We start from the raw sequence: 21546 nt of genomic DNA on the forward strand, positions 1-21546 counted from the left end.
GCAGCCTTTTACAGTTCAATTTCTCAGTTTATTTTTGACTGCTTTTAATTAAGTTTGATGGCCTGCTTCTGCACTACTGAAGTTATTGGAGTTGCAAAGCACTTTGCTGTTATAATGATAGCTCCCTTGATGTCTGTTCATTATTAACTGCTTTTCAAAAGTGCTGCTCTCGACTCTCATTTTATAAATATTTAAATAACTGTGAATTTCTATAACATAAATATCTGTGCACAAAAGGACAGGATTCTGCTGCCTGTTTAATAGGTTAGACACAGTAAAGTAGAAATCTTTTCTGTACTGTCACATGTGATGTTAAATAGGAATATTCCCAAATCATCCCAAATAGAAGTTCTCCATCAGTGTCGTAGTATCAAAATTAACAATTACTGGTGACTCAAGGGTTTACAGAAGTCACATATGACTTAGATATAGTAAACAGCTCTAAAAAAAAGTTTGAGTATTTTATATCTATAAGTCTTGGATTTAAAAATCTAATTAGGAAATTGTTTTATCTTGGTCTTATCTTAGACAGAGAATGTTGACAAAGAGATTAGAGTCCCTTCTGCAATGTGAGGACATGTCTCAAAACTGAAAATAAACACAGAAAGGCTTCAAAAATTAGAGAAAAAATGTTTTACTGTTTTATCTAGTAGAAAATGCCAACAGAGAAATTGGGAATTAAAATCCACATAACAAATCATATCAATCCCAATGATTCAACCATTAATGTGCATTCCTCCCCCACCCCTCTGGTAAAATATACATCTTTTGGGAAACAAAGTAAAACAAAACTATAAGAACACAGCAGTCTAAGTGCAGACATGAGTACAAGGTAAACACTTTTGGCCAAAGTGGAATTAACATCAGGTGACACTCGAGTACTGTACTAACTCAAGAGCTAGAGTGCTTTTAGCATGGTCTCTGCTGTATACAGAGGGAGATAGAGATATAAAAAAACATTAAGAACCTGCCTCCTACTCACAAAGTCAATACAAGGCAGAACCAGGACTCTAGTTCAGATAGCCTCTGTGATTTTGGAGGCATCGTCCTGTTCATATATACTATGTCTATGAACTGATGAGGTCAAGAAGCAGATGAACAAAAGGACTGATTTATCTGAGATAGCACACCTCTCAGAGTTAACAGGTCCTCCCACAGACACAGTGAGCAGACCAGGCAGGTCAGAACCACATGCTGGAAAGACATCCATAAAATACAGAAAGGGAAGATCATGACATTATAATGTGGCTGTTCTCCTTCCCGGCATGGAATATAGTCTATCTTTCATGCCTCTCCTCTCACTGAAGCCTATGTAGTTTATTCTGTATGGGAAATCTACCTGAGAAACTTGATACAAGCAAAGCACAAGGTTGACTTTCATAATCATGGAGCCTGTACATCCATCTCTTGCTTGATTCTGAGATCATAGGCAGTCAAGCGTACTACCCCATCCCCATCTTCAAAGCCTTCTAAAATATAAGTACGTAAGGAAAGACATTTGTCATCTGGGGAAAATTTTAATCTAAGTAACTGTAAGTGGTGATGCAACAATGGCAAATCACTGTGATTAAAGAAGGGTGGTTAAAGACTCAAAATGTAAAATAAAAAGCCTATGATCAATGCTTAAATCTGAAAATGTCTGTGAACATACAAAGCAAAAGATGGGAAATTTAAACTACTGGAAATCAAATGCATCATCATATAAAATTGCATGGGGGAACCACGTGAAAGACAAGGGATGGAGAGTTTATTTTGGTTCTGAGTTTTGGGGAAGTGCATGTTCATGGTCAGGTGCTACACTATTTCCAGGCTTGTGTGAGTCTAGACATTTAATGCCAAAAGGCTTGGGCAGCAAACCTGCTCATGGCAGACCAGCAGGAACACAGTATGAGCCACTCAGTCTATCTTCATCACTCAAGATGGTGTCATCCATAGTCAAGCCATATTTTCTTCTTAGCTATTTCTCTTAGGAAAAGCTCGCTCTTCAACCTAGACACACTATATTAATCTATGTTTGGATGGAATTGCGTCAACCATCAAAATTATGGAACCAAAAAAAAAAAAAAACCCAATCCACTGGATCCAAGCACTAATTAATAGTAATCTTGAAAATCTATGACAATTGTTAGGAGGCACAATTAGAGTAGAGACATACAAGTTTTCTCAGCATGCAGAGAAAATAAATCACTGGCCAAAATCATCTTAGTCCAAAATTGAAACTTAAGCATATCATCAATACTTTTAAAATTTTTAAATGTTTCCTTAGACAATATAAAGGAGAAATAGCGGTTATCTACAAACGAGAAGAACATTTAGCTGGCATCAGATGAAAACATTTTTAACCTTTAGAAAAAAATTATTGGCAACTTGCATTTAAGACCATTATAATATATGTGTTCATTCTCATGTTTCCCATCTCCCAGGGACCTTCATATTGGTTAGACAAAGCCAAGAGATTGAATTACGGATTGGAAAGTATGCTACCAGAGATCAGATACCCAGGATACCAAAGCAGAAGCAAGGAGCATGAGCAAGTCAGAATTAAAAGTAGAAGTGTAGTGTTCTCAGCAGTTAAGTTTGCAAATGCTGTCAGTAAAGAATACTTGCATTCACAATTAGGAATAAAAAATTGTTAATTTTATGAATTTTTACAAAACTTAAGTCTTAAGCCAAAATAATGCACATGAAAATATTTACACAGTCTTAGTAATTTGAACAGTGGATATTAATTTTACCCAAACAATTGGACTTAGCATATTAAATCTAGGAAAGAAGACAATTCTGTCAGTCATTTACCTGTCTTAACACTTGTATGAACATCACAGTAGGAAGTTAATACTCAAATTGAACAATGATAAGCTAAGATAATTAACATATGCATATTTCATTAAAAATAAAGCAATTACCCCCAAATGTCCACCAATTGAATGCTTGTCTCACATCATGGCAAGATTGTACCACACAAAGACTTGGAGCAAGCTGTTTCTGTTGCTATTATGAGCATCTTGAGACCATTTGATTATTAGATATAAAATGTATTCATAAACACATAAATTTAAAGTTAAGTTAGAATAGTTTTTACTTCTACAAAAAGTACTTACATCATTGCTACTAATGTACACTGGCAATTATAGAGAATTCTCTTCCTCTAAGTTCCTTGTGCAGGAATATTTTAAAAGAAGCATTAAGTCATTGTTTGCATGCACTTCATCTTTTTGAGTCAAACTATTTCCTACTACAAAGAGAAAAACTGTCTCCTACCAAAAGAGAGACTAGAAGATGTCCTGTTTGGTTTTATACTATAGAAGTGACTAGAGCCTGACAAATACAGAAGCAGACGCTCACAGCCAACCATTGGACTGAGCACGAAGTCCCCTGTGGAGGAGCTAGAGAAAGGACTGAGGGAGCTGAAGGGGTTTTCAACCCTATAGAGAGAACAACAATATCAACCAACCAGCTCCCCTACCCCCACCCCTAGAGTTCCCAGGGTCTAAATCACCACCCAAAGAGTACACATGGAGGGACAAATGGCTCCCGCTGCAGCATATGTAGCAGAAGATGGCCTTATCTGGCATCAATGGGAGGAGAGGCCCTTGGTCTTATGAAGGCTTGATGCCCCAGTGTAGGGGAATGACAGGGCAGGGAGGTCGGAATGGGTATGTGGTTGGGGGACACCCTCATAGAAGCAGGGGTAGAGGGGATGGGATGGGGGTCTCAGGGGAGGGAACTGGGAAAGGGGATAACATCTGAAATGCAAATAAAGAAAATATCCAATAAAAAAAAAGAAAAGAAAATTGAGGTCCAGACTTTGACAGGAATTAGAAAATTAACATGTAGTCTGCATAGAAGAATATGAAGTCTACCTTTATATTTTCCAAAGAATACTACTTTCCAGGTTAAATGTATGTTTTAAATAAAGCACATTATTTCTTAGCTTTCAGCCTTGCCCAATGGATGAGATGTCCATTTTTCTTGTAGTGAGTGAGAGTATCTGTGAAATTTCAGAAGATCAAATGTTTATACCTGTAATCTCAATATATCTGACAGTAGGATACTGAGCAGCAGTTCTTTAGGAACTAGTATTTTCAGTTTCTACTACAGGTTGCACATATCCATGATTTCTGGCATGGACAGTGTTATTTAACTATTATGGGATCATAAAATGATTTAATATACATCCTAAAATTTGATCACAAAGGTTTATACTATTGATCACCATTCAGCCACTATCTGATTCCTATCTAAAAGTGTAAAACAATTGTTTATATTATAATGTGAGGTAAATGCACCCTTTTATTGAGCAGAAATCTAAATCTTCATGTAAGAAGAAACCTGCCTATATTGACTGGGTAGCCAGTTGTATTCTGAGCTCAAATTCAATAGGAAGATCAGAGGATATCAACTGAGTTTGATATTTAAGGTCTAATATTATAATAAATAACATTGAAGATAGTTCTATATTAAAGAGAAAAAATCCTTGAAATAGATCAGTTTATATTTTATGCTAATACTAATATCATTAATTTTATAGTAATAATTTTAGAACAATTCTTTACTTTTTATAGTACTGAGCAGAAAAAATTGAAATAAGTAATATTTTATCAGTTTCAAAGTTTTCATTTCCCAGTAGATGATAATATTGACCATATTCTTCCTGTTTCTAATCTAAGATTATTCCAACTTGTTTTTAATTTCTTGGTTTCTAGTGTTTCTGTCTTCAAATAAATATTTTGAAAGCCATCTCTTTTAATGCATTTGTCATTGTTTGTAATATTATACCAAATGAGTGTTTGCAAGAAAGCAATTTAAAACTGAATACCATCCGGGCAGTGGTGGCATATGTCTTAAATCCTAGCACTTTGGAGGCAAAGGCAGGCAGATTTCTGAGTTCCAGGCCAGCCTAGAGTACAGAGTGAGTTCCAGGACAGCCAGGGCTACACAGAAACTCTGTCTTGAAAAACCAAAAAAAAAAAAAAAAAAAAAGAACACCAAGCCCCAACTTCTTAGTTCAGTCTTAAACATCTCAATCTACTCCTAAAATGCATTTTCAATAAGGAAATATGTTAACTGTCAAGCCAAAATTAATTGATTGAAATGGTAGTTGAAAATTCTTAGAACACTTTTAAATAACACCACCTTTTTATTGTTTCTGGGAAAAGGACCTACCACATAGCCCATGGTGGTCGGTAATTCTTGAGCTTCCACTTACCCAGTACCATCAACAGAGCTGGGGATGCCATGACCTGCTCTTATTGTGAAAATGGTTATTATTAGTTCTTTGAACGTTTTGTAACCTTGTTTGATCACATTCAACCCCCACACTCACTCTTCTAAGACATGCATCCTCTTTCTTGCCTTTTTAAAACATGTTTTTTTTTTTTCCATCAAGACCAATTTGTTTTGCCCAAATATTCTTGGATATTTGGAGCATGGTTATTGGATGTTTGGAGTATAATTAATTTGTTTGGACTACACTCTTAAAACTGTCTCTCCTTCTCCCAGCAGTTATCAATAACCAATAAATAGCTCCCATGACTAGGGGTGATTTTCCTGACAAAGTTTCATGTGATTGCTGATGCTTGCTCTGGTTTGGGATCACCCATGTTTGTGGATATTTTAACTACCAATGTGAGTTCATATGTACACCTTCCCTGCAGTGTCCAAAAGATGTATTCATTTTAGTAACCTGTCACTTCTGGCACTTAGACTTTCTTGCTTCTCTTCTACCTACAATGATCCTTGAACCTTGGGAGAATGGTATGACATGTATATATTCCATTTATGGGTGAGGATTCTACAGGCTCTTATTTGCATCTCTTCCAAGTGTGGGTCTCTGTGTTAATCACAATCATTGCAAATAGATGCTTCTTAGCTGAGGGCTGAGAGATTCATTGATTAAAGTATGTAGTGGGTTGATTGAGAATGACCATTATAGACTCAAATACATGAGTACTTTGCCATTAGAGAATGGTGTTACTTGACAGGGATTAGGAGTTATGGCCTTCTAGGAGTAGGCATGGCCTTGTAAGTATGTCATTGGGCATGGAGTCTGGGGTTTCAAATGCTCAAACCAGGCCCAGTATCTCTCTGCCTGCTGCCTGTGGATCTGGATAGAGAATCCCAGCTACTCTCCAGGACCATGTCTATCTGCATGCTGTTTCTCATTATGATGGCAATGGTCTAAACTTCTGAACTGTAAGCAAGCCTAGGTTAAATGATTTCCTTTATAAGAGTTTCTGTGGTCATGATGTCCATTTACAGTAATAGAACACTGGCTAAAACAATGTCAGTTGGAGTTAGTTTAAATACTAATAGGTTTTCTTCTATGGCATATAACCTGTCCAGTCACCAGTCCTTAGGCTCAGATTTTTCCTGACAAGACTTTTATTTTTTTCTGGAGCATAACTTAAAACCAATCAGAAGGTGGTTGGTTACTTCTCATGTGTTCATGCTTCTAATGCACTAGGGGCATTTGTTCCCACTCACTCATTACTGTAGCTTACAGGATTCATCACTGCTTATGATTGATTTTTTTCTTCTCTCTTCCATTACTGTGCATAGCACATTCCATTGCTATGAAAGGTAGAGCAAATACCTCAATAGAGACAAAACTTCTGTGTAATAATTAGCTTAATTTCTCTATGTTCTGTACATGTTGTAATAAGGTCATACCATCAAGGTTTAAAGGATAACCAAGATCAACAGCAATTGCCTATAACATTTGGGGGTCTGTTGGAATTTATGGGTCAACAACTCCAAAAAGGTAATCCATTCCTGACTGTGAGCTTTTTATTTGTTAGCTTCCAGAGCCTAATAAGGTCACTGTTGCCCTGTAACAGGGTAATTCTCATCTTTATCTTTCCCCTCTTTGCCCTGTCTCTATGTGTGTAAAACATTGAAGTATTTGCATAGTTACTGAATTAATAGTGTTAAGATGTTAGAACGTTTGATAAAATAGTTGATAAACATGGTTTGTGAAATCAAAATTCTGGCTTTTGTTCAGAAAGATAAAACAAGTTTCTGAATATTCATGTTATGTAACCTTTGTATGTTAATCTTTTCCTTATTCAGTATTATGTAATCATAAATTTGAATTTTTATTTGTTTACTATCAATAAAAAAGGTTTCCTATAAAATACTGAGATAAGTTTTACTGCTTATGACCTTGGCATTATTTGTAGTAGAAAAGTAAGATGTGTTAATGTTGTAAGAGAAAGATTCTTCATTTTGGCTTACTTGGTCTGGCTGAGAAGTTGGTTTTGTTCATTCTGTGACATTAAATCCTACTGTGTCCTCCACAAATGCAATGATAAGCATTATATACTTAATCATTGTAAAATATCAGACATTACCACACTTATAAAAATGCTGTATAAAATCATTCCTACTTGACATTTTGTAAGGGTTCTGCCCAGTTTATAAAGCATGTGGATTATCAGAGGAGGGCACATAAAAAGTCACCTGGGAATAAAACTGAAGACACAACAATAGACACATGCTATTCTCTTTTGCCTTGCCCTTTAGTACTTCCCTGCATTACAAATCCTCACTGTTATTTCCTGTGTCCATTATGTTGAAGTCATTTTCTGGGAGCCTACCATCCGCTTCATAGTCAGTGTCACTTCTCTAGCCCATACACCTATGCTATTTGATTCCTTTCAAATTCAGCTTCTTTCCACCACATTCTCAGTTGCCTATCAAATTTGTGTTTAACAAGGACATCAACTGACATGCTATCTCTATTTGTCTCTTAGCACTTAAAACTAAGATAGTTACTTCATATTGCATATAGATAGTATATAATATATTGTTAAGGTCTTTAGATATTCTGTGTTTGCTACAGTGAGTGATAAATTACTTAAAACATTTCCTGATATGTATATTCCGCACAGATACAGTGTAGTGCAATGTACTTAGTATATTGTATTAAGTTATTAGGTTTTATTTCTAAGTAAATGTGTACAAGTGTGCCTTTGTTGGCATATTTGCATGGAAGGGCAAGAGTTCATTGAATCAAGAAGAGGGCATTGGAAACTTGGAGCTGAATTACAGGTGGTTATGCTTCACAGGACAGGAGTGATGGGATGCAAATCTTGGTCCTCTGTCAGAGCCTGAAGGGCTTTTATATCCTGAGCATATTTCAAGGTCATAATAGGCTTCCATTTTTTTGGGGGGGGACTTGGTTGCATATCTTTAGTTAAAAAAGAAAAACCTCTTGGAAGTCAGTCTTATTTATCCCCAGGTGAAATTCTAGCCACTTACATTGTCTTTATGTGAATAAACACATAAATGGGAAACACATCTGAATTTTGGTTATTAGCAATCTAATTCACCATAATTCTATTACATGTTACATGGAAATCTAAAGATCTTAAATGTGAACTACTGATTGATCTTAATTTATTCTACATGTATAGCCTTGAATGACTGCTAACATGCAGATTTGCAACATTATAAGATTTTTCTCAAGTCAGGAAATATAATTCCAATGCTAAAGTTTAGCATCACTCCAGTTATTGGTAACAATGGATAACTTTCACTGCTTCATGTATACTGTTTCTGAAATTTGAGGTCATGAAGTTATAAATATGTGGCAGGAATTAACTTCTTGATCAACAAATCAATTCTGTCTTAACGTACTATGCCTTGATTTTCATATTACATGTGTTTTGTGAGTAGATGCCATGACAATGAACTACTTTATGTCATTATACTTGGGTTTCTCCAGTGATAAATTCCCTTTTGTAAGATGAGAAAACCTGTCCCTTTTCGAAGAGGAATCTTTGAATCTGGCTGAATTAATTTGCAGGGAAAGAGAGGAACACAAACATTTTTCCATCAGGAAAGAAAACAAAGACATATGAGAGAGAGAGAGAGAGAGAGAGAGAGAGAGAGAGAGAGAGAGAGAGAGAGAATAATAACTAATGTTTATTATAATTTGGAGACAAGATCTCAAGGTCTCAAATACGTAGTTGTATTTGACTGGAACTTGCTTTACAGTCTAGAATTACCTTAAATTCTAAATTCCCAGTGCTGGGTTAAAAGTACTTGCCACCATTTTTAATTTTGCTTAGTGATGGTAAATCTTATATCACATAAAAAACATAATGAGCAAAATAATATAGTCTCTATTCAATTGTCTTGCACTGGAAAGATGACTCAGTTGCAGAGAATTGCTGTTTTACCAGAGGACCCAGGTTCTGTTTTTGACACCCACCTCAGCTGGCATAACGACCTGTAATTGCAGCTCCAGGGAAATCTGATGCCTTCATGGAGTCATGCACACACACACACACACACACACACACACACACACACACACACCACACAAATGTTCGTACACATGCATGCACACATGCAGACACACACACACTAAAAACAATTCTTTAAAACAATACTGAAATTGATTTAGTAGATGTTCTCTTTCAAGCTCAACCAAGGACACACATCTATACATTTCTGAATTTTACAGCAATAAATATCTTCAAGCTATTTATCTCCTCTAAACTTTACTCTTGGACTTGCATATTGTCACTATGATAATATAGATAAGTGTACAATTTATGTATCACAAAACGAAATTTAAAAAAATCACATAAAAACATACCAAAAAGCAAAAGTAAATTTCAGGGATTTGGCAGGCAACATACTCAATCCTATGACTATTTATACAATAATAATTTTCTTGATTATCATTACCCAGTAATATTTGTCATATAAATATCACACAGCAATATTTATGTCATAGAAATGTATGTTGACATATGATGATGCAATATCAAGAAAATATCTCATATGCTATGAGACTATAACTTTTACTGGACCTTGCAGACACATAATGTACCTTAAGGTCACTTATACCATAAGACTGTTATCTTAGTGTGCACTAAACCTGTTTGTTTAACCTACCTTTAAGAGAACAGTGTAAAAAACAGCCTTAAATGCTTTGGATTTCCCATGTAATCAACTTTTACAACTTAAGATAAGTTATAGCTGTAACCTTAAATTATGTTCTCTTCCATGCTCTTGTCCCACTAACAATGCATGTGTGTTTTGATAGTAATTTGCTGAAAATACCAAACATAAGATGAAGGAAACCTGACAAAATGGATTCCCAACACAAATGGTCAATGCAATGTACAGATAATTGCTTGATAAACAGGGATGCTTGACTACTGTGTTATCTGGGTCTGTTGGAGTCATTGACTTAATCCCTTGTAAAACTCTGTTAAAGATTTAGGTAAAGTAAGTCATTCCTTTGCCATGTGATGTTTTCTTGGCTGTTTAATAAATAAAGAGTAAAGTCCTTTGTTAGAGACAAACACACATAAAAGGCATATTGGACACAGGTACAGATATACAGATAGATTTGAAAAAGAGCCAGGGCAAGCCAGGATTCAGACACATACAACAGATAGACAAGGAGATGGGAGAAACAGAAAGGGTGAAGTGGAAAATTCAAATCTGAGCTATACCAACACATTATTGGTGATTCTGAGTTTATTATTAATGTATATAAGCTGACAATGTTTTAACACCTTGTGTAAAATTGTTAAAATGTTTAACCTATGCAGTGAAAAATATTATTTAACATATAAATTGAAGTACTTTATATAAACATAAAACACATATTAATATTCACATTCATGCAACAGGTATCACTTATTCTATAAGTTCCCACAAAAATGTGCAATGTATTTGAACATAATGTAGATATTATCCACATTCTGGACATTATTTATAAAATTTATATAGCAACTAGATAGCAACTCTTGTCATCACCAAATAAAGAGGATTCTTTTTTATTATAAAATAACGTGGATATATCTTGATTTCATACATAATAAACCACTTTAGTATTTGGAAATCCTTCTAGTGTCTCTGGAAAATAGAATTATTCTTTTTGTTGCATTTCCTTCATACAATCCTTTTTTTTTCCTTATGAGTAAGCTTCAGACTTGGTGACTATTAAAAATATAGGCTAGAAAACAGAAACTTAATCGATATATGCATATGGATTATATATACATACATATATATATATATCACATAAAAATCTTAGGAAGATTTTATCATGAGGACTCCATTGCAGCACTGCTTTATTTTTTTATACACAGAAAAATACTAAAGTCCTCATCTTTCTCATTTATGTATATGACTGCTTCTTATTATTATAGAAGTATAGTGTTTTTGAAACAATTTCTAATAGTTACATAGATTTTCACTATTAAAAAACACCCTCTTCTAAGTCCTATATGAACATACTTGAGATGTTCATAATTTCAATGCCATTAAAACAGACTGTAGGAAACATTCTATTGTTTAAATCTTTTTAGACATTCCTAATTATTGCATTACATTAAATCACTACATATAGAATTGCTGTGTCAAAAGCCAGAGCCATTAAGATACTTGATAAACAGACCAAATGCTTATTGTGTACATTGTATCTTTTCATAGCCCCGTCCCTAGAATACTTGATTGTTTTAATTTATTTTTTTCTTTGTCCTTGAACTTGTTTAAAACAGAGAATCAAAGGGCATTACACATAAAACAAAAAAGAAGACTGCTATGCAGGTTTAGCAAAGTATAAAAATGTTTGTAATTAAGTTGTTAATATCAATCTTTTCTTTCTGGATTCGATATTCTGACTCTAGCTCATGGCAGGTTCAGGCTGATGCTTTTCAATAGCCATATATATTAGTAAAGGGAATCATGGTTAAATGTGTCAGAGATTGAAACTTTTCTAGTTTTAAAATCAGAAATAAGAGAATCTTTTGAGTCACTAAGCAATTTACCAGTTTGAATTGTTACTCTCTGAGTTATAAAATTTGATGTCTTTGGGGTAGGTCAGCTTTTTGGCATCTGCATTTTAAAAGGCTGGTTTGGTACTAGGAAACACTATTGGACTTTGTTCCTCTTATCCTCAGCCTCTGCAGGTACATAACCACAAACTTTCCTTGGAGCTCAGATATTTTGACTCTTGTTTTAAAATTAAATCTATGCGTTGCTATGAATTCTGCCATTTACAGTTATGTGGGAGAAGAGTGCATTGATTTTAGAGACACTATGGAATTTCAAAAGCATAATTCTTTTTAAACAAAAAAAAATTTAGTATTTGAAAAGCACTTGTTAAGCTTTAGTATGAGCTCTGTAGGATAAAGACAGCAGAGAAGCATCAATGAATGATGGAGAAGTGGCCCTGTTGGACACACTTAACTCACCTGGAGCCAAAAGCCATTATGTCCGTCAACATTGGGGCCAGCATACTGACAGCCAGGCACTGCCACTGGGGTTTCACGGGCCAAGAACCACTTTCCCTTTATTTCAAGCTGGAACAGAATATAATATCAGTCATCTTTCTATTTCCTTTCAAACTTAATAAAATACTCATTTTATTATATTTTCTGTCATATGAGACATTCAGTTATCAGAATATTCAACACAAAGGGAACAGTAAACTCTTGACCTCTCTAATTTACACCTCAGTGGTTAACACTGCACCTGTGTCAGTCAAGGGACCATCTATAGTTTATCTTCTATAAAGCAGCTCTTGTAAAAGCTTATTACTTCAGTTCAATCATTTATATCCATTTTGTTTAAGTATTTGGTATGCTAATTTAAAGTAATTTTATACGCATTGTATTTAAAGACTATAAATCCAAATACATTTTAAACCCCAAAAGAAGCAGATTTTAAAACAATATTTATGAATAAAGTTGCTATGGACATAGCTGAGCAAGGGTCATTGTGGTGTAGTAGGGCATCTTTTGTTCAGGACTCGTATAGCTAGATCTTGAAATAGAACAATTCCCAAGTTTCTGAGAAACCAACAAATTGATTTCCAAAGTGATTGTACAAATTTGCAATCCCACCAGCAATGGAAGATGTGGATGAAGGGAAACACTCTTCATCCACATCCATGTTATCATGTGACATCACTTCAGTTTTTGATCTTAGCCATTCTAGTAGGTGTAAGATGGAATCTCAGGGTCATTATAATTTGCATTTCCCTGATGAAATGGTGTACATTTGTTTAAGTGCTTCTTACCCATTGCAGATTCCTCTATTGAGAATTCTCTGTTTAGCTCTGTAGTACAATTTTTAATTGGATTATTTGGATTGGTTGGTGTCAATTTTTTTGAATTGTTTATACATTTTGGATATTAATCTATCAGATGTAGGGTTGACAAATATCTTTTCTCATTCTGTAGAATACAGTATTGTCCTTTTGATGGTGTCTTAGTCTTGCAAAAACTTGAGTTTCATGAGGTCCTATTTATTAATTGTTGATCTTAGTGTCTGCACTGGAAACAACCTAGATTTCTCTCAACTGAAGAATGGATAGAGAAAATGTGGTACAACTACATATGGGAATACTATCCAGCTATTAAATACAAGGAAATCAAGAAATTTGCAAGCAAATGGGTAGAACCAGAAAATATCATCCTGAGTGAGGTAACCCAGACCAAAAAGAATGCATGGCATGTACTCACTTATAGTGACATTAGTCATAAAGTACTGGATAACCATGCTACAGTTCAGAGACCTATAGAAACTATGTAATAAGAAATATCTAAGGGAGGATGCTTGAATCTCACTTAGAAGGAGAGACCAAATAGTCATTGGAGGTAAATGGAGAGAGAAATGGAACACGGTAGAGGAGGGGATCAACAGGGGCATAGAGATGGGGATGAGATGTGGGGAGAGTAAGAGTGGGAGAGGGATGAAAAAGAGCTTAGAAATCAATGGAGATCATCTCTAAGACAACTTGAAGACCCATGATTGGTGAGCCTCTGTGATCCTAACTGAGATTTCTATCAGCTATGGAGATCTGGAGGATATGGAATCTCCACATAGGGGATATGAAGAATATCGAGTCTCCATGGAGACTGAAGGTGAGACTTCCAATAGAGGGAGGGGAACATGAACCCAACCACAAAACCTTCAACCCAAAATTTGTCCTGCCCACAAGATGTACAATTAGAGGGCAGACTAAGGGAATGCTCAACCAAAGACTGCCCCAACCTCCCTGACATGATTAATGATACTCTGCTATGCTTGCCGACCGAAGCCTAGCATAGCTGTCTCCTGAGAGGAGCTGTCTTCAACCAGCAGCAGATGGAAATAAATGCACAGACCCACTGCCAAGCATCATGTAGTGCTCAGCAAGTCCTGTGGAAGCGTCAGGTATAGAATTGCGTAGCCAGAGGGGTCAAGAACACAAGAAGACCTACAGAGTCAACTAAACAGTCCATGCAGGCTCAACAGTACTCAACCACCATCCAAGAAGCTTGCAGAGGGTGGGCCTAGCCCTATCCTCTCCTGCACATTTGGAGAGGATATTCAGCTTGTTTTTTTTTTTTTTACTAAGAATGCAATAGAAGCAAGGTCTGTCTGAACCTGTTCTCCGCCATTGGATCCCCTTCCCCTAGCTGGACTGCTGGTTTGAGCTTCAGTGGGAAAGGATGTACTTAGTCCTGATGGAACTGGATGTCCCAGGGCAGGGTGGAGCCCAAGAGCCTTTCCTCTTTTTGGGGGAGAAGGGAAGTGGGGAGTGGGCAGAACTTTAAGGGTGAGACTGGAAGGGGTGCTGTCTTCTGGATATTGAGTGAATAAATAAATAAATTAATGAAAAATACTATTTACAATTTTTATGGAACAGGATATTAATAGTACTTAAGCTAACTTAGAGCAATTCCTACAGCATTATGTTTGTCCTATCTCATGTACTTTATCATGAGAGATACTGAGAAGACAACTGTCTCATCAAATGCTGCAGGGTGTCACTTCTATGAAACTTACGAAAAGCACACAAGAAAGTTATTGGCATGGACGAACCTTTAGGCTGGGCTGCTTGTGGGAGTCAGGTGTGTCAGGTATGATCGATCTTCCTCTTCCTCTCAGTATTATGAAAACCACTGGACCTGCACTGTGTTCAGGTGCACTCCTGTCTTCACAGCAGAGAAGGCAGCAGTGCATGTCATTGTCCACTGTAGTAGTAGTCTCTCTCTCTCTCTCTCTCTCTCTCTCTTCCTTTCTCTCTCTCTCTCTCTCTCTCTCTCTCTCTCTCTTTCTTTCTCTCTCTCTCTCCCTCTCTCCCTCTGTATCTCCTCTTTCTCCCCATCTCATATCTTTCTTGCATTTGACTCTGATTGAGTCTTAGGGGCATTGTGCTACTTGCTGATATTCTTGATATTCCTTATCTTCCTACAGGTTAAAATACACTTTTTGCCTTATCCGCTTCCCATAATGCCCTTTAACACTTGCTGATTTACCTGGCACTAATTAGCTGTCTGCATCACCACCTGATTCTGGTACTAGCTTTAGTAACAAAATAATGTGTCTCTATACTCCATATACCCCAATGTCCATCCCTACCCCAAACACTGCCTTCCAGTGTCCACCAAGGGCTTGCTTATTTCCTTCCCCCGATATTGCTCATTTAATAGTTACTTCCATTTTTGTTTTTTTTTTTTATGAAATGTGATGTTTTTAGGAAAGAACCACTTGAATTATAAAACCCCACTTCAAAACTGACCCTTCTCCTACACTTCTAGCTCTCTTATATACTTTGGAGAATTTATTATTATTGTGGAACCTCTTCTCCCTTGGGCTTTTTCTGTTCTTGTGTTCATCAGTTCTCCCTTAGAAAATAACAATAACTTTGATGCAGTGATTCAGTCCTATCTAAAGGCAGAAGGGACTTCCAAATTAGGATAATTTAATGAAAGCTATTAGAGAACCTATTTAAACAAATATAGCTAGCTGTATGCAGGAAATTGCCACTCCAGTATGTTAGATTTCCCCTGCCCAGGCCCCATCGTGTAGTAGAAGAAGAGTTACTACTGTTCCAGAATACCAGAATCATGTATACTGTCTACAGGGACTTTCTGAAATAGAGCAATGGTCTTTCAAATGGGGTCACAGGTAGCACATGCTGACAAGGCATATGGGAGCTCGAGCATAAAACACAATCTTCCCCTTTCCATCAGGTTTTCCATGAGACAAACACACTGAAAGCCCAAGTGCCAAGGAGGTTTGGAGGTTTCTGATGAGGCTCAGATGCACTAGTTAGTGGGTTAGGCAAGAAAATCAGAAATATACAAGGTGAAATAAAACAGAACCAGCAGCCATTGCCATGCACACTGAAGAAGAAAGGTGTCAAAACCAGATCTATATTTCTTTTCTGCTATAAAAATGTGACCTAAGAAATCACTGAAATTTTTTAGCTCTCTAAATTATCACCTGTATAATTGATAACACATGCTTCATACCTTTCTTAGGTTAAACATTAGAACATCTTCAAGCACACACTATTAACAGCTTCACTACATCAGTGCTAATAGCAGGGTTGCCCCCTCTATAATGTCTCCAATAAGCCACACATTTTCAAACCTGCATTTCCATGAGCTTTCCTTCTGCTAAGAATGATTCATCTCCTGTCATCTCTAATACACTTTCCTAGAGAGCTAATACTTTATAGCAATAAAGTAATGATGTATTAGTTGCTTGTCTCATTCTTTTGACAGGATACCTGGCAAAGGCAAGTTAAAGGAGGAAGTAAGGTAGGTTTCTCTGGGCTCCATAGAGCCATAGCCATATTATAGCACATCTGTCAGTCCAACTCCAGAAGTCCTCACAGTCCTTAATAGTCCAAAGACTTCTTTTTTTTTATTAGATATTTTTATTTACATGTAAATTTCTCCTTTCCCAGTTTCCCTTCCAAAAAACAAAGAAACAAACAAAAACAACAAAAACAAACCCCTGTTGCCTCCCCCTCCCCATGCCTGCCACCCCACCCTCTCCCACTTATTGGCTCTGGCATTCCCCTATACTGGGGCACAGAACCTTCATAGGTCCTCTCCTCCTATTGATGATCGAATTTGCAATCCTCTACCATACACATGCTGCCAGAACAATCAGACCCATCCATGTGCAGTCCTTGGTTGGTGGTTGAGACCCTGGGAGCTCTGAGGGCACTAGTTAGTTCATATTGTTGTTTGCCCTAAGAGGCTGCAAACCCCTCAGCTCCATAGGTCCTTTCTCTAACTCCTTCATTGAGGACCCTGTACTCAGTTCAATGGATGGCTGTGAGCCTCTACATCTGTGTTAGTCAGGTACTGTCAGAGCCTCTCAGGAGATAGCTATGTTTAGGGTGGGTTGCCCTTCCTTCAGTCCCTGCTCCATAGTTAATCCAAAGACTTCTTTAAATGACCAAAGTTCATTTGAGACTCAAAGAAATTCCTTAACTGTACAAATCAAAGAGTTACATAATTTCAACACACAATGGTGAAGACTAAGCATTCCCTGTCCACAATGGAGAGATGGGATAGAGCAAGGAGAAATTGGATCAAAGCAATATCCATCCCCAGCAAGGAAAATACCAAATTCTGCAACTCCATATCACACATCTGGAATTCATGATAGAATCATCTGGGCTCCAAAGGACTTAAGGAGCCTCCTAGCTGAGCTGTCTGTAGCACATTTGACTTATGTCCTGGGCCAACACCACCTGTTTCCTCAACATCATGCGTCTCCATTGCAACTTATTATTGCAAATGCTGCCATTCACTGTCTGGCTTTAGCGTCCTGGATTAACTTGCATCAACTTCTCTGTGATTACCTGTTCAGCGGCAGTGTTAATTTGGTCTCTCTCATTTCTCATTAATTTGTATTTTCAGAAGATGGAATGTTGGGTGGGTAGTGTCGTGAAAACCACAAGCATTCTCTTCAAGGAGCTCTTAAACTTTGTAAAAATTACACATGCTTTTACATCTTTATTCTCCTTCATTTAAAGTGCACTCGTTTGCTCACCTACATTTATTTAAAAAAAACATATTTTTCTTATCTTCTTGCTCTTATTTACCCCCAACTGCAGATATGGATGAAAGCAACAAGCTTAATACTGTGATAGTTCAGAATCTTTTCTGTTAATAAAATTAATTCATTTGCTTTAAATTAAGGTTCACTCAAACTCTTAAAACATGGGCAGGATGCACTAAACCCTTGGCATGGATATCACACAAATGGGACCTAGCCCAGGTTGGGATAAAGTCTCCGCCAGGTCTCTACTGTCCACATGTTTGTAATCATAATATTCCACTCTGATGGCCCAGTAAGCCCCACTAACTCTATCTTAAAGTGTTGGTTAGCTGAAGGTTCCAAAGTCTTTTCTCTTTCTTTCCGGCCTAGCAGGCTCCCCTGGGATTGAAACTTAGTATCCTACTGGGAGGCTCCTTAAACCAGAAACTTAAAAGAAAACCTGCTTGAGGAGGTTCATGAAACTGACCTAATTGAAAAGGACATCTCCTTCCGGGAGAAAACAATGAAGGATGCTGAAAGTCATTACCAAACCAGCAGAGCTGCTGAGGAGACTCTGAGACCAGCAGAGCTTCCTGGTCAGACTTACTGACTTATTTAGAAAGGACACTTCATCCTGCTGGGCTGCCTGCAGGCCATGCATTGTGCTCTGTGTTCCCAGCTTTTGTGAGCTGTCACCGCTGCTTGGTGGGTGTTGTTATTGCAGGTGGTGGTGGTAATGGGCTTTGATGATGCAGTCTTTGAGTTATTTCTGCTCCTGTAAGTAACTGGGCTTGGATAGTGGAGGTTTCTGAATTTGTCCTGTCCTCGTCTCCCTGACTAGGATAAGTAGACAAGGGCTACATAGTTGTGACACCACTTTATTATTATTATTATTATTATTATTATTATTATTATTATTATTATTGCATTATTATTTGTCTTGTTTCTGGGGAAAATATGTGTCAAAATAGTTTAAGGAAGAGAGTGTTTTGGCTCGTCATTTGAGCTCAAAGTGCTTCATGATTATTATGGAGTTTCAGTGGCAAAACTTTGAGGCAGCTTGCAGAGAATGTAGTAAATTCCTGCTCAGCCCGCTTCATCTGCTGTATCCAGCTAGGGTCTTCCTACCTTAAACAAACTAATCCAGATAAACTTTCATAGCCGTGACCATAAGTTTGTCCCCTAGTGATTCTAGAGCCTAGGAAGATGCCAATCAAGCTGTATTAACAGTTTGAGATGGGAAGCCTATCCTCACTCAGCTCGTAAGGAAAGCTGTTTGCTCTTTATCTGTTCTCCAGGTGACACAGAACGCTGTATAGACCCTTGAGGAGCACATACCATTGCTAATGAGTGTGTACCCTCAGGATCACTGTGAGCTGCTCAGAAGACACATCCTATCTCTACCTCCCAAATGCTATTACAGGTGTATGCCATCACTCTCTGTTATTGTGGTGCTGGAGTCCAAACCCAGGACTTTCTGTACAGGAGACAAGTCCATAGCTGTCCTGAGCACCAAAGAACACTTGGATCCACCTGATGTGTTTCTAAGAATAATTAAAAATAATTAAAAATCGAATTTAAAACACTTTTTTGATGGCTAAACAAAAAAAGGTTTCTCTCGTATTTGTTAAAAATACAAATTCTGCTATGTGGCTAGATAATGAATTTGCATGATCTACAACTTTAAGTGGCACAGAATGGTATATAGGGACAAATGTCACTCCCACCCTTGCCTACAAATTTACATTTTTCTCCTTTCAAACAACCACACCACATTATCTGGGTTTACTTGCAACTTTTCTTATGGGAATACAAACACACACACACACACACATACACACACACACACATACACACACACAGAGAGAGAGAGAGAAAGAGAGAGAGAGAGAGAGAGAGAGAGGAGAGCAAGCACACAGACAGGCACAGGCTCACATTCCTACCTCAGTCCCTCAGTCTCCTCTTAAAAATCATGCGTTTTCCAAGGAGGCTTTTATTTTACTAAATGTTATTTGAAATATTTCTCAATAAAGAAAAAACATCTTCATTATCCGACTTTCTTTTGTTCTTACATATCAGGAACCCTTTAATTCCCTTGCAATTGATTTTGATATTAAACAAGTAATAAATTTGGATGAGTGTAGCTTTCTGTGGAGTGAACATATACGGAAATTCCTGTAAGTGTGTGATAGGACATCAAAGATCAATACACACACACACACACACACACACACACACACACACAAAGACATACACACAGGCACACACACATACACACACACACATACATATATATGCAATTATTAATATGGTTAGTCAGATTTTTCCCTTGGGAATTAAATCAATTTGTTCTTCTTCTGCCGATTTATCATACTGCTAAATATGATAGGTGAAAATTATATCTCAGAGCGATTTTAATTAACATTGAAATATGACAGAAGTATCATATTTTAATGGGTATTAGTGTATCTTTTCCAGGAAATATCTGTGAATATCTTTGCAACTGCTATTCTGATTTCAACCCGAAGGAAGGATGTTTTTCCTTCTTTTTTCCCTCTACATGAAGCAAAGCCATTAACTACATCAGCAAAATATTTCTTGGTGTTTGAGTTTTGAAAGCCTTTGTTGCAAGCCTGTGATGGAAAGCGCTGTATCATACAGAGGTCCCACAGTGCCCTCTAGTGGCATAATTGTATATTGCGCCTTTCCTGCATCGACATTCGGGGCAAACGTCAGTAGATAGCTGGATTGAAAGAGTCTTCCCTAGCTTCTGAGTCTACTCAGCATCCCTTGGTTCTGAGATGATAAGAAAGTGCAATCGAAGTTAAGCATTAGATAAAAAATCTGCGCAACCGTAACACCAAAGGGCCAAATTGCTGTCTGCAAATGTTGGGCGTCCTGCTCAGATCAGATTTATTTTCTTCCTTGTTACTTTAAACAAAGTAGATTTGAGATATTTAATCAGCAGGCTGCAGTGTTTTAATTACAGTAGAGGATGTAAAAATTAAATGAGAAAATAAATTACATCCATGAAATATAGCAGGATTGGAAAGAGAGAATAAATCAGCATAAGATTACGAGAAAGCCCTGAAGAATGATTGTGCCTGCTGATTTGGGGCTTAGGTAATCTCTCAGACCACATGAATAACATTTTATGCAAATATTCATAGACAAATTTTATTCTTGTTCTTTTTTCAACAATCTGGAACTTTGTGTGTCCAGAATGTAGGACAATATGCTAGTTTTGTATGTATGTTGCATATGTAGGGGTATTGATGTGTAACCATTTCTTCTGAGACTGAAACATTGCATCATTACGAGTAGTTTCTTTTTCGTTTTCTTTTTCTTTTTTCTTTCAAAAAGTCACAGAGAAGTTTATCAGAAAATTTATCAGGTACTTCCAAATACTCTTTCACACCAGATTTTATTGGTGGAGGAGCAGAAGTACACAGACATTCCAATTCTTATCACACGTACCCAAAAAATATTGTCTTCATGTACCCAAACTCTGAAGAGTCACATTGTGTTCATGTATGCAAATGAAGAACTATGTATTGTTTTTCTTTGAACTTACTCCAGTGATGTTCCAGCCTCAAACTTGGCAAGTTTCCCTAAGACCTCTCTCATAACAACCAAGTGTTCAGAATCCTCAATTCCACCAATTCACAGCTTTATGCCACACACAGAACATACTCAAAATTTCCATCTTTCGCAGCACATTATCACAACTGTTAGGAAAAT

The 21546-nt window shown here is 36.9% G+C and overlaps 1 protein-coding gene across 41 annotated transcripts in view; it reads right to left on the reverse strand.

Moving 5' to 3' along the window:
* Ptprd (protein tyrosine phosphatase receptor type D) overlaps positions 1 to 21546 on the reverse strand; it is a 2240535-nt gene that overhangs the window by 1615670 nt on the left and 603319 nt on the right. For all 41 annotated transcript variants that reach the window (XM_031377711.1, XM_031377696.1, XM_031377694.1 and 38 more), the window contains exon 4: positions 12225 to 12332. The gene's annotated coding sequence lies outside the window, so the exon portion shown is untranslated. The remainder of the gene's footprint in view (positions 1 to 12224; positions 12333 to 21546) is intronic.

This window comes from Mastomys coucha, unplaced genomic scaffold, assembly GCF_008632895.1.
Source record: "Mastomys coucha isolate ucsf_1 unplaced genomic scaffold, UCSF_Mcou_1 pScaffold18, whole genome shotgun sequence".
In the NCBI taxonomy this organism is placed as follows: Eukaryota; Metazoa; Chordata; class Mammalia; order Rodentia; family Muridae; genus Mastomys; species Mastomys coucha.